At 34.9% G+C, this 13,736-nt stretch overlaps 1 protein-coding gene across 3 annotated transcripts in view; it reads right to left on the reverse strand.

The window, feature by feature from the left end:
- Positions 1–13,736, reverse strand: part of SLC16A7 (solute carrier family 16 member 7) — an 88,512-nt gene that overhangs the window by 47,723 nt on the left and 27,053 nt on the right. The window contains exon 1 of one of the 3 annotated variants that reach the window (XM_051621338.1): positions 5,335–5,404. The exons of the other annotated variants lie outside the window; for them this stretch is intronic. The gene's annotated coding sequence lies outside the window, so the exon portion shown is untranslated. Of the gene's footprint in view, positions 1–5,334; positions 5,405–13,736 lie in introns of those variants that run through there. 3 annotated transcript variants of the gene reach the window in all.

Here is a 13,736-nt window from a genome sequence, read left to right on the forward strand (position 1 = left end):
GTTATGAGCAACACTTTTTCCTAACACAGTACACAACACCCAAAGAGTACATCATATTCTGTACCTCATAGAGAGCAGTTCTACAGTGCAACAGCTAAAATAATCTTTGACTAATTTGTAAAAAGTTTTACAATTCATCATGAGTCTAATATAAATCATATTGGTTTTACATTTATCATTTGCAACCTTTTTATCCTGCCATTTACTAACATCCAACACGTATGTGTGAAGCCTGTGGTTCTGCTCTGGCACAGCAGCACTGAAAACTTGTTTAGTGCTTGTCAACACACTCAAAGAGATGAATAATTGACCATCCACTGAAGGATGCAAGAGAAGTTCTCATGCAAGAATTTCTGAAGAATCTAGAAAACAATTTTTTTTATTTCCATAATTTTTCATATGCTCCTAATTTGGATTGAATTTTCTATTTAAGCCCAGCACTATCCACATACCTTATTTAACATCCATCTCCTCAGTCTACAGTGGGGACCATAAGCCTTCTGGAACATACACCTTTTGACCAGAACTTACCAACTATCTTAGCCTGTTACAAAAGTGTTTTTCTCAGACATTATGAAACTTCTTTTCTTAGCATAAATGGAAGATCCAAATAGGGCACTGTCTGGGCTTGCAGACCCAAACTGCAGACCTGAAAACTAAAGTCCTGAAATGCAACAGCCTGCTAATTATGGGCTATGAGCTTGCTACCGCAATAGTTCTGTTTTATCTGGCAAATTACTGGGGGGTTTTTTGACAGAAAGCATGGGATAGCATTGCTTCATTACTCAAAAGCAAGCAGATAAATCCACAAGAGGTTGCACATTTCTTCGTTTATGCTGGACTCTAACTGTAAAACTCCCATGTAACAAAGTGCTTTGCTCTACAAAACCCTTTTTCACCAAAACCACACCAAAACAAACAGACTCAAAAACATTAGGTTTTACATTACTGCTTCATTACAAGAAAAGCTTTACACTTCAGCTTATTCTCCTGTCAACTAACTTGTTATAAAACTCATTATTTCCATTATTGAGAATTTAGATCAAAATAACTCAAATCTTCAAAATTTCACTATAAAAACTGCAATAGAAACAGCCATAAAGTTTACATAAAGATATAGCAAATGAGACAAGAAATATAAAGATCTCTGTGGCATTTTCATGCTTCCAATTAGCAAAAGGGCACAGTTAAAAATATTCACAGAAGATACTCGGTAAATCAAATTTACCTGGAAGCTTAAAAAATCAAGAGCAAGCCTTATCAAATGTAGGGCAATGAGCACATCAATTTAAGCAATGACTCTATTGTCCCTTTCTGAACCGAAGTTTTGTCAGTTCAGAGGCAAAAAAAATTAGTTGTGTTTTTCCTCATGAAAAGCAGTTAGGTAAACACATTTGGTTTTTTACCGTATGATTTATACTGAAGGCCAACTTACACATAAAAATTATGAGTTTAGCCAAACTTTCTACATGTAAAATCCTTCATCATGTCAAAAAAACATGTATGGCACACTCCTCATATCTATTCATTTTGTCTTGACAAGAAGACAAAGAAGTGGCAGTGAAGTTTTGTAAATCTCAAGTTTTTCCCTTTAGAAAGTAATACAATACTGGGATCTGTAGTCTAAGAGCATTAGAGTCCACTGAAGATTATTCTTTCAGTCTACAAGATATTAATACTTCTATTTGTGTACAAAACACACAACTCCAGATTTTAAATGTTTTTCTAAAACCCTTAAAGATATCTCTTTCACTTACTTCAACTGAAATCTTAAGCTATTATCCTACCTATACATAAGTATGCATAGACTATGTAAAGATTGCCTATACATAGACTTCTACTTTCACATACAGCTCAACTGGCTTCTAAGGGGCTTAGATGCATTTAAACTACAAATTCATATTTCTAATTGTCATTTAGATAGATCCTTTCTCAGTCAATAGCGGCAGATGAAACAAGAACCACTTTCTGGGATCACTGGATTTAAGCATTGTTTTTCTTTACAGATTCTTCTCCAAACATGTTTTTCAATATTTCACTTATCTCTCAAAATATTACTGGAGGTACTGTGAAAATGAAAAAGGACAGTGACAGAATGCACCCTGTCAGGTTTTCTGAGCAAATACCGGAGTGCAAAAGGATGAGGGAATTAGTGTTGTTTTAATCTCCAAAATGTGAGTAAAGCAATGACTCAACTTCTTTGCAAAACAAAATAGGATTCTGAGAAGTACATGAGGTGTCATCTAGCTCTGGCTATTTATGAGATTTTCAATCACATTTGCAGTACATATACATTACAAAATAGTTATTATTACCTATGATAGCTCTGCATATTTTAAATGGTAAATGAACCAAAAGTACTCTTTCATTTTCCGTCAATCAAAGGAAAGTCTTAGATTTTCTAGAACCATTAAGAAATAAGGCTATTGTAGGATTTTTTCATATGCTAGTTCATAGACATTTTACAATTATTTAAATAAAAACTACATGTAAGTTGTAGTAATGTACATGTCACATGTAGTAATGCAAAGCTGATGTACAAATTCTGTATGTAAATTAATACAAAAAATTCTAATGTAGACTCCTTCAGTCATATTTCTGGAAGAGAAAGATTGGGGATTTACAATCTGTCAATTCAGTAAAACAGCAGAAAAGTAAGAGAACAGATTGCAAAAGTTTGATTTTGAATGATAGCAACATTTTATGTATTTTTTAAAAGACAAACAACAATAAAGAGCACTCCTGTCATATAAAGTTGCATGCCTTCCATGATCCAGAAAAAAAAAGCCATATAAAACAAACCACTCAAGTTCCTGGAGGCATGAGGATAAAATTCCATGTGAAATAAATACTAAAGTAGGAGCTTTGGTAGACTCAAGGACAAGACTGAGTGATTACTCATCACTTAATGCAAGAGCTTTGCAAGCCAGTTATTGGTTACGCATACCTAACATGTCCGTAGAGGAAAGACAGTCACTTCAGTAAAACCTAAACTTTATATATTCACTTCCAAAGCAGCAGTTTCTCCAGCTTAGACTAAATTCTGTTAGTACTTGCATTTTTGACAGTCAAAGAACATGTGATTATTGCTTCAAAAAAAAATACATTTTATCAAGATGGAGGGACAATGTCCTCCCAAATAGTCTCAAAACTGAATTACTCTCTTGAAATGCAAAAGATGTTGGTTAGAATTTTCTTTGGTGGAAAACAAATTGAAGGTTAAGTAATATTCTGATAATTGAGCAAGTGCCTAAAAAGGAAGTGCCAGAGTCACCTAACACAACAAACAGTGTGAGACCCTATTGACCAGCTAACCTCTAAAAATGCAGAACAGTCCAGACCTATCAAATGACCTCATGCTGTTTACTTCATAGACTTCAATAGGAGTAGGGCATCCAGCATAACCAAGGCTGAGGCATTTCTGACCATGCTAAGAAACAGAACATGAGCACTCCAAATCAACTAGTAAAAGAAATGTAAGGGCCTTCACTGTCATGCAACAGCTCTTTGAGGTTTTTATTACCACTGTTTATAAATAAACTTATATTTATTATCATGTATGTATTAAACTTATATATCAACCTTACATATGAAGCTTATACTCCTTTCTGTAAAAAACTTCATTTGTAGTGAATTGAGGGATGATGAGAACTGGCCAAAAACGTATGTCCGATGCAAATAGCAATCAAGATAATTTTCTCTAGCCATGAAAACCTCTCCATTTAAGTGCCTATATATGAGCACTTTTGTCCTCTTCATTTTGTCCAATAAGGAAATTAAGTGATGAGTGGGACTGTTGTAGAATATATTGTCTATTGTTGTCTTCTTTCCTTTTTCAGTCTACAATGTGAAATAATATGTTTGCTTCTCAATGACAAGGTCTTTAACACTGTAATACTTTTGACTTTTAAAACTGCCTTTTGCACAAGGTAGTGTCAGAACCTATTTAATCTATCTGCATTTTTAAAGTGTTTGTTGCTGGGGCTGCCAGCCCCAGCTGGTGTACAAATACTAAAGTTCCTACCTTCAGGTTGCCTGGAATCTATCTGTTCGAGTGTGGTGATACCACAAAGTTCCTCTGGAATGATCAAGGGAGACTGAAAAAAATTAAGCTCTGCACAAAACTTTCTAAAATTAGAGTGGTAGTGGAGAATCCCCAACTTCCATATTTTTAAATTTTTATTTATTTATTTATTTATTTATTTATTTTCCCATGTTCATGGAAATCAAAGTTTATTTATGCAAGTAACCTGAACTCAATGAGAAAAAGTTTATTTCAGAACCATTCTTTCTTACTAGCGCTTTTTTTTGTTGTTTTTTTTTTTTTTTAAAAAAAGGCATAAAAAAACCCCAAACAACCAGATTTTTAAATGTAACTTTCTTATTTGGTCCAGCACATTCATTCAGTATTTAGAGATTCATATATTTTGCAAGGCAAACAATAAACAGTCTCTTCTTCACTGAAAAAGAGACAAAAAGGATTAAAGCAAACACTTCAGATGAGGAGAATTTTTAGTGATGTGAAAACTATTAAAGATTAAAGTAAATGTTTCTGATGTTACAAAAATATTCCCTCTTGTCTTCAGCATAAACTTGGAAATTTCAACACCAATCACATTTTTGATGAAGAGTGAATGAACCCTAGCACCAGTGTTGATTATATGATAGCAACAGTCCCTCTGCAGTTCATCCCACATTATTTCACACTCCTAGGCAAACAAATGTATCTTTTTCATTATTCTGAATTAAACAGATTCCAGCTTGAGTGGGCCAAGCAGAAAGTCACAGACCAAGTTCTTCTAATGGAAAAGTATGATATTTTGATTTTGAAAATTTGAAATAATTATGTAGCAATAACCTCTTCCTGTACTTGTTGCAGAAGAAAGAAGCTATCCCTGAAAGACCCACTATTAAACTCCAAATGAAAGGATTCACTGGAAAAATTAAAGTCAGTGCTGGCTTATATGTCACTTAGATGAAATAATATATGCAAATTCTACACATTCAGCATTAGCCAAGTTATTGTATGTTTGTATTTTGCAGCATGAGCAAGTGCTCATTAAAAAAAACACAGGAAGAAAAGCAAATTAACATATTTTCTGTGCCAGAATTTAGAACAGGTAAATTTAGTAGAATTTACCTATTGAAAGAAAAAAAAATAATAATAAAAATTGTCATAAATAAAACAGGAAAGCATTCTGGGGGATTAGCACGGCATGTATAACAATCTTTGAAGCCTCAACTGAATATGTTGTCCATTCTGACTTCAATTATCACATTCATCTTATTTAAGCTGTACTTTATTTATGCAATATTTTTCATATTTGTACTCACACTCAAGGATATGAGAGGAGGACTCAGCTGAGCTTTCAAATTAAATATTCGGCAACACAGCAGAACAAGGTCACCTTTTAGGCTCATGACTAGAGGTTTTAGTTCACCCTCATTGACCCTGCCTATATTATGAGTTAAGTCATGCAAAGAGGTGGGGAGGATTATGCAAGAAAATGTAGGCAGGCTCAGTAATGTGTATGACCGTATGCACCTGTTACAGAAGAAACATTTGGCTCCCGTCTCTCAGAGGGTTTGCTTCTCTCTGTGGTCTTTCCCTCTGTTGCCTCTTCCTTTCACTTCTAGTCAAGCCAGAGAAAAATTCCATGCTTTCACAAAATAATTAAGGTATCTTTCTTCTGTACGGTCACACAGTATCACACAGTCACAAGTATTTTAAAAATCCTGTATTTCTGGCTTGCTTTTTTCCGATAGCTGTTCTAGCCTCAGCTGGCCAGCGTCAAATGCCACAGCATTTCTGGGGAAGAACTGTCATGCCAAACTGCTTCAACTGTAAAATCTTTGGACAGTTTTAGGAAACAATGTAGATCTTGGCCAGGCTGCTGTGTTTTATTTGATACAATTTATCAACACAGAATTTCAGGGAAATTCAACAGTTGATACCTTTTTTCATCAAGTCGTATGACAAAACACTAGGGTTAGGAGCAAATATAAAATAATTTTTATACTCTGTAAACTTTTTCTAACTCTTTAACATGTTTCCTGGCACCCAGAGAACACCTAGTTGTTTCTTGCAAAGATCAGATACATTACTTCCTGTAAGTAATAGATGCATGGGCTTGATCCTCTTTTTCAAAATACTACTGGCCAACAGAGTAGTCTCAGCACAGTAAAGATCAGCTACAATGAAGAAAACTTAGCAGACAAATTTATTGTTATCTTACAACAATCAGATCCTGAAAATTTTAAAGGATAAGAATAACTACCATAACCATTATTGCTTGCTTCAACTTCAGATGTCTTACATACACAGAAGTGAGGGGCAGTGAAAAAACAAACAAACAAACAAAAAAACAACAAAAAAAACCCACAACAAACTCAGTCTTTATTAATGGAACAAAATTATGTAAAACTTTTTCACAGATCCCTTCAATAGCAGTTTCCAACAATTAAATTCTATATGCAAATGAAGGTTTTTCTTTGTTTTTCTGCCAACATATTGCTGAGACAAAATTAATGTGAAATGTTAATACCAAAGTAGTTGAAGAAAAAGAGATTGATTGAAATAGGCAAACAAACAAAATCAATATGATTCTAAAACCCTAGGAATTAATTCTCCAGACTTCTCTGGCCTATTAGAAGCATGTCCATCCTACTTGTGCATGCAAATAAAAAACTGTTCTAGGAAAAAGCGTAGTGTTCTCTCAAGAGTTAAACTTTAAACTAGGACTCAGGACAATTTAAAAAATTGACCAGTTATTTTCTGAGTAATCAATTCAATAGTTATGGTCTAAGGCAATAGGAACATGGTTTTGTGTATGGAAACCACTGATAAAGTTTCTCAAACAGAAACTAACAAAATTCAATGTGTTCTGTAAGCAAAGACACCATCATGTGATCCCAAACATTACAGGAGCCTTAGGCTTAAAGCAGACACTTCACTGTTTACAGGTTGACTATCCAGACTTCAGTTTAATGCTGCTTAGGCCTGGCGTATTTCTGCTTGAAACCTCCTGGGCAGAAATATGCGCATCTGTTTTACATGACAATGCAGCAGTCTCAGGTACTGAGCTGCAGGACACCACTGTACATCCACAGTGCATCTGAGATTTCTAAATAATTGCCAAAGTCCTAAAATCCTGACTTGAAAAGATTTCCAAATGAGAAACAAGGATCTACACATCAAAGTATAAATATCTGCTAGATGTACTCAAGCAAGCCATAACCAAATTGCAATGGAATACCTAGATGAAACCCTCCCTCTGTCTATTCTAATAGTCTGGATAATATTTATATGTTTTATCCATGTTTTAATTTGCTTTTAGCAATCTCATATCCTGTTATTCATTGCTTCTTTGTCACTTCTCATATAAAAAATAAATAGCATTTAGAAATAATTATTTTTGCACTTATATCTGTTTAAATTCCTTATAGTTTATTTTACTGAAGAGGCAAAAGAATCTTATTTAGATTTTATCTGTTAATTTAGAGTTCATAAAAAAGCAATGGAGTATATTTTCTGTGGACATTCCAAATACCGGTGCCAAAAATTTTTCTAAAAATGTTTAAAGATACTAGCAATGAATTGAACTGACTGAGAATTATCAGCTGACAATCTAGAAAAGGAAACAGACAACGCTTTCATAGCTTTAGAAGTTTATCCTGTCAAACCTTACAGCTCTGAGAACCAAAGAGTACTTACTTAAGCCAAACAAAAAATTCCCAATGAGTTAAAATAATAGGATGAAGATGCCAAAACATTCAATTTCACTTTCAAATTCCATATATTTCTAAGGAAATATACCAAACTTCACCTTGACAAGGCAAATGAAGAATAGAATCATAGTATCTCATATCTAAGGCATTTATTTATATGTAGCAAAACCAATTTGAGCATGTCACACCATATGTAGTATTTTATGAAACACAAGCAACAAGGCAACAAAAGTGCAGTGACAAACATTGGAAATTACATCAAAAGGAATAAAACCAAAACTAATAAAAAACAGCCTTATGTTAATTTTATTCCACACACTGCACCTCAGAAATGATTCTACATTTTACAAAACCTGTTGCAGGAATTAGACTACAAACCCTTTGCTACTACCTGACCGGGGTAATTAATGATCCATCAAAAATTACAAGGAAGCAAATTTTATACCAACAGAGTAATGTGGTGAACCACTCTCAGCCGGCCAAATCCAGCTAAATTAATAAAGTCATGCCTTACTATGTCAGAGCTTAAGTACAATTTTCCTACTTGCCTGGTATGCCTGTGACAAATACAGCCTGAGGTTTCCAACAACAGAGATGCTGTTATTATGGCAACTGTACAGGGTAATAAAAGAAACCTTGCGAAAATCACACGTGACAAAAGTTGAAAGGAAAGTCACAGTAAATTGCTGGGCCTGCTACTATTCATTCAAGTATTTCCATGACTGTTTGTTAATCTGCACATTACACTAATTCCACAATAAAAGATTTTTTTATTTGTATTTCAGGTATGCACATGATACTAGATGTTGAAATCAGAATTTTGGAAAGCAGGCTTTAGGCTAGAAGAATGTATTGATATTTTATTATTGTATCATAATAGCATCAGTCCACCTTTAACGGACTTCATTCTCTCTTACAGGGCATGATGGACTAGATGATCTTTCAAGGTCCCTTCCAACCCCCAGGATTCTATGAGAAAGACATAAGTTGGTCCTCTACTCATAAAGATATTAGGATGTTCAAAAGCAGGAAAAGATGGATCAGTGTCTGAGATTTCCATGAAACAAAATGGTATTTTATTTCAATGTCTATCTAAACAGGTAAGGCACTTCTGGTTATTTGTATATAGATGCATGAATCTGATGAAAGACAAATCAAGGTGAAAATATAAAATTTAAAACCCCTCAAAAAATAGGAGTTTAAAAGACAAAACTCAGCAGTAAAAAAATAGAGTCAATGTGCTAATATAAACCCAGGTAACTTTTGAGCAATATTAAAGTAATTTCTATAACTTGTAGTACTGTCAGATTTTTCCCTGACATCTCCCAGAATTACTGCCTATGAAGACATGAGGAACTTCTGGAAATCTAGCACTTCCAATGTAGGATAATCCTTTTCAGTTCTGAGTAGGCAGAACCACATTTGTACACTTCATGCTGTGCACCAAAAGAAAAGATCAAGAAGTGGCTAAATATCATCAGCTAGGCACTTCTGACTCATGCCACAGAAAAATTTTATTTCCAGTTAATTACAGAGTCGACATATTTCTAAAATTGGAGTACTCACCATGAATAAGTAAACAAGCAATGCTCTGAAAGCAAGTTCAGATGTTGCCCTTGTAAGAAATGAGGAAACAGTGGAAGTAAGCCTTTGTGTGAAAGTACGCTTCTCTCTTACCTGCTGTCTGAGGAAACCACACTGAGATAAAATTTCCCCCAGACTCATAAGCCAACACTTTTTTGTCTGATGCCCCATACATGTGGCCATTAGGATACAGACATCAAGATAGCCTGTACTTTATGCAGATATTTCATGTGTCATATAAAAAGCCAAGGTATGTCTTCATGACACTGGCTTCTGTTGCCAGGTACCTACACAGTGAGCTGTGTGGCATCTGGAAAAAAGCTTCAGTAGCATTTTGGTTGGATAAGGACAACGTGAATGTATGTACTTAGATGAAGGAAGAGAAAGAAAGGGGACACAGAAACATAAAGTGTAAGAAAGAGTGAGGGAGAGAAAGATGGATAAAGTGATACCTGAGACAGGAGAAAATTAATTGTTCTTCATTGAATATTGGTAGAGAAGGAAAAAAATGTTTCAACTTCTACGCTATTATGGTTAGCAGGGAAGGAGAGATAAGGAATTTATTTTTAGCTAAAGAACTACATTTCCCTAGTGACATAAGGAAAGCAATGTTTACCTACTTTTCTATGAACTTAAGGTTCAATTGCCCTTCAGACACCTCTCTGTTACAAATGTAATGCTCCTCAAGAACAGATGTTAACTGTTACCCCAGTCTTTAGAAGCAATTTTGTGACTTAGCAGATAGGACAGCTGCAATAACAAATGAAGCTGCATTTCTGACATCGATATATTTCATTCTGATACATATAATATGTCTATTTGTGAAGGGTTTGCTTCTGCAATTTCTCTTCAAATCTTGTATTTCTACTGTACAATACCCAGCAAATCATCAGCCTTGTGGTATGATTTGATTACACATAGGGCTAGCACTGTTAATCTCTGTTTATATCTACTGGCTGTATTACAGAAACTTTTATTTTGGAACTAACTACATTTTCCCATATTAACACATCTCAAACTTTCTCTGCTTTGTCAGTCTGTTTAACCAGCATTGCACAAGAATACTGGGCCCTTGAGCCTGAATTTATGTATATTTGCTAGCCATTTTCTCCTCTTACTGCTAACGCATGAGTAATTCAGCTTCACAATGTAGACAGATGTTAGTACCTACTTTCAATCTACATCCTTTTTGCCAAGGTAGAAATGAATATCATGGGATCATTTTGAACAAATAAAGTACTTACTGAGGGACAGAAAACAATGTGTCTTATGTGAAGGATGAAATGAATCCAAAAAGCATTTTTACATACTGTAATTAAGTCTTTAATATTTTCATACATTTTAGAAAATCTTCCTCATAAGTCAGAGACTAATTACTAAGCAAAAACTGTTAACATTTGTTCCAACGGTGTATTTCATACTGATTGATACGAATTAGTTTGCTAATAATGTGTGAAGAGAGTTCATTACTAAAGCAAAAATTCCTAAATTATGGAGTTTCCTTCATGTTTACCTCTTCAGATTTCAAATTTAAAATTGAGGACATATGAATAATTTTATGTATAACAGTAATATTGAAAGTGAATTAATATTTTCTGAAAAATCTTACAAAAAATAAAAGAAGAAAGAAAGAATTCAAAGCAGTTAAGAAACAGATATAGACACCCAAAAGCACTTAACTGGTTGTTTCATTATACCGGTATTTCAGTACAGTGATGGCCTACTTATAAATAGTGATTTAAAGTGTCTGCTATGCCAGATTTTGTTAAAAACTTTTTTAAGTTTCCTGTCTTGTCATTAGGTGGGATTTTTTTCTGCCTTTTACATTTTTCTTTATTTCACTATTCAATATAGTTAACTGACTGTTCGGTGGGAATAAAGGTGCATAAAATGAAAGGTTGCTTCCTCCTCACACTATCCTTAGCCTTCTGATTTGCTGAGGGTGCAATTTGCCCTCATTCAAATGGATCTTTTCAAATGATAACTTCTACTCTTAAAATGAGTTGTTATAAAACTATCTGATGAGAAGGAGGATGGCTTTCCCTCTCACAGCTTAAAGATTTCTGCATCTGAGTAGCTAAGTTCAGATAACCATGCCCCAAAATAGCTAGCCCTCCTTTTTGCAGCCCCATCTCAATTGCCCTAATCCAGAAAACACCAGAAATAAGGGGTTTTCAGCTGCCTCTCATGGAGCATTCTCCACTTTGTATGGTCATGCACATCATATTCTCTTCATCCCAGATACCTCCTCCATCCTTTTTCCCTTTCTACTACATGTTTCAAGGTTTCACCTCACTTCATGCCAGCCATCATTCCCTTTGTGCAAAGGGACAAAACCCAAAGGGCTTGAAAAGACTTTCTCTTCCACAGATCAACTGTTCTAGTTTTAGTATTCATACTCCTCCTCTCCACCTAGGTATTACCAGCACAGACTGCTTGAGTTGCACACCACCATTAGGCCATCAGCTGAAGTCATAATACCCTCGGGCTGATGTTACATCAACCTGCCATTTACAATGCAGATTAACTTTTTCTTCTCCTGTAGCCCTAGTTCATCTGTCTTCAGGCAAGGGCCAGCCAGCAACCTTGGCATGTGAGCAAATCACCTCCTAACTGTTCTTCTGGGAGTGCTGGCTGCTACATGCAGCCTGCCAGGGCCTTCCCTTCACCAGCTACCTGGGTACCCGCGCTGCACCAGCGTGTCTCCATGTCTGCATTCCCAAGGAACTGCAGGCTGCAAAACAAAGACCAAACAAAAAATATTCACACCGAGTTATCTAATGGGTAACTTTTTTTTTTTTTTTTAAATATCCATTCCTATCGTACTTTTCTTTGAATTTGATAGCAATCAGGGATAATGGAAAACAAAATTAATACATCATATAATCACCACAGATAGCTGCCCAGAATAAAGCAGACTCTTCCTAGTCAATCTAAATATGATGTAATGGCATTAATATATTATTGCTAATCTATGTCTGTGACACTGTAAAATCTGAATTATATAGAGCAAGACAGTACGTTAACAACTACAACTGTTTCTCACAATACAAGGAGGAGGAGCTACTCAAAGAAATGATCAGGTAGATTTAAAACAAATATTTGTTCATACCAATTTCAACTCTAGTTTCATAGAGGGGAACTCACTATGACAGGACATACTGAAGATCAAACTACCATGTGTTTATTACAAAATCACACTAGACATCACTAGTTTCATACAGTCTGTGCAGATTCAACTAAACACCTTTGGAAACAGGATGCTGAGCTGACTGGGACTTCAATTTGACATCATATATCAATTTTCCTCTTTTTGCAAAAACAGACTACAAAAAGTCGTGTGAGATTAGTGAAAGAAGCCTCAAACTCTTTCAAGTATTCACACCTTTGTAGAGTGAAGGATTCATGACTGTTTAATGAGTATAATTATCAGTTTTAGTGAAGATTTTTCTTAACAACATTGGTATACGTTTTAAAGACAATACTGAACTACTTATTCATTACTGACTATTCCTGCTCTTTTGAAAAGATTTTTGGGAAGAATTAAGGAAACAGAAATGAAACATAATTTACTTTTGAAGATAATTTGTTTTATGAAGATCATTTATTTTAAAACTTTCTTCATAATCTATTTTTAAGTTCCTTCTTTTCTTTAACTGTTTTCAAGGCAAATCCACAAAGACTGAATTATATCCCATTCTACTTACCTCAATAAACTTTGAACCTTGTCTGAAACCTAGGGAAAAAAACAAAACAAAACAACAAACAAAAAACCACCACCCTTCCCTTAATAATCCTACTCTCAAATAGACCTAACTGCCATGTTACCACTCCTTTCTCTCAGAATAAATATTAAAGCAGTGTTTTCTTGATGTTTTACCTTTTTCTCCCACAGGTTGACACTGCATAAGACACTGTGGACTGCCACATTTTGCACTGACTGTCAGAGTATTTCCTGAATGTATTGCAATATTAATAATTTTTAAAAAGGTAATTACTATTCCCAAATGTGAGAGTTAAGTCTTCAGAGATGGTGATGAATGCTCTCTTGACACAAGGCAATGGTAAATGTAATGAAATGTAAAATAGTTTGTTCACTAGTAAGCATGGTAAACCATTAGTTATCAGAAAAGCACACAATTCTTCCAACAATATTCAGTATAACAAAACTCAATAACCAATCTCATTATCTCTCCTAACAAGAACTGTATGCTTCTACCCTTTAAAAGACTGCTCAGAATTTCTAGCTCCCTAAATGAGAGCTAGAAAGCCCAACACACACAGAGACTGAATTCTAGACAGGCAAATGTCTGCGAAGAATTTCACCTTCTCCTTTTGGCTTATGTTTGCAGCTCCACTGCTTGATGGCTCCAGAGCATAACTACTGCTGCCAGGCTGATCTCATGAAAGGGAGGGGGATGTAT

Source organism: Apus apus, chromosome 1 (assembly GCF_020740795.1).
Source record: "Apus apus isolate bApuApu2 chromosome 1, bApuApu2.pri.cur, whole genome shotgun sequence".
Taxonomy (NCBI): domain Eukaryota; kingdom Metazoa; phylum Chordata; class Aves; order Apodiformes; family Apodidae; genus Apus; species Apus apus.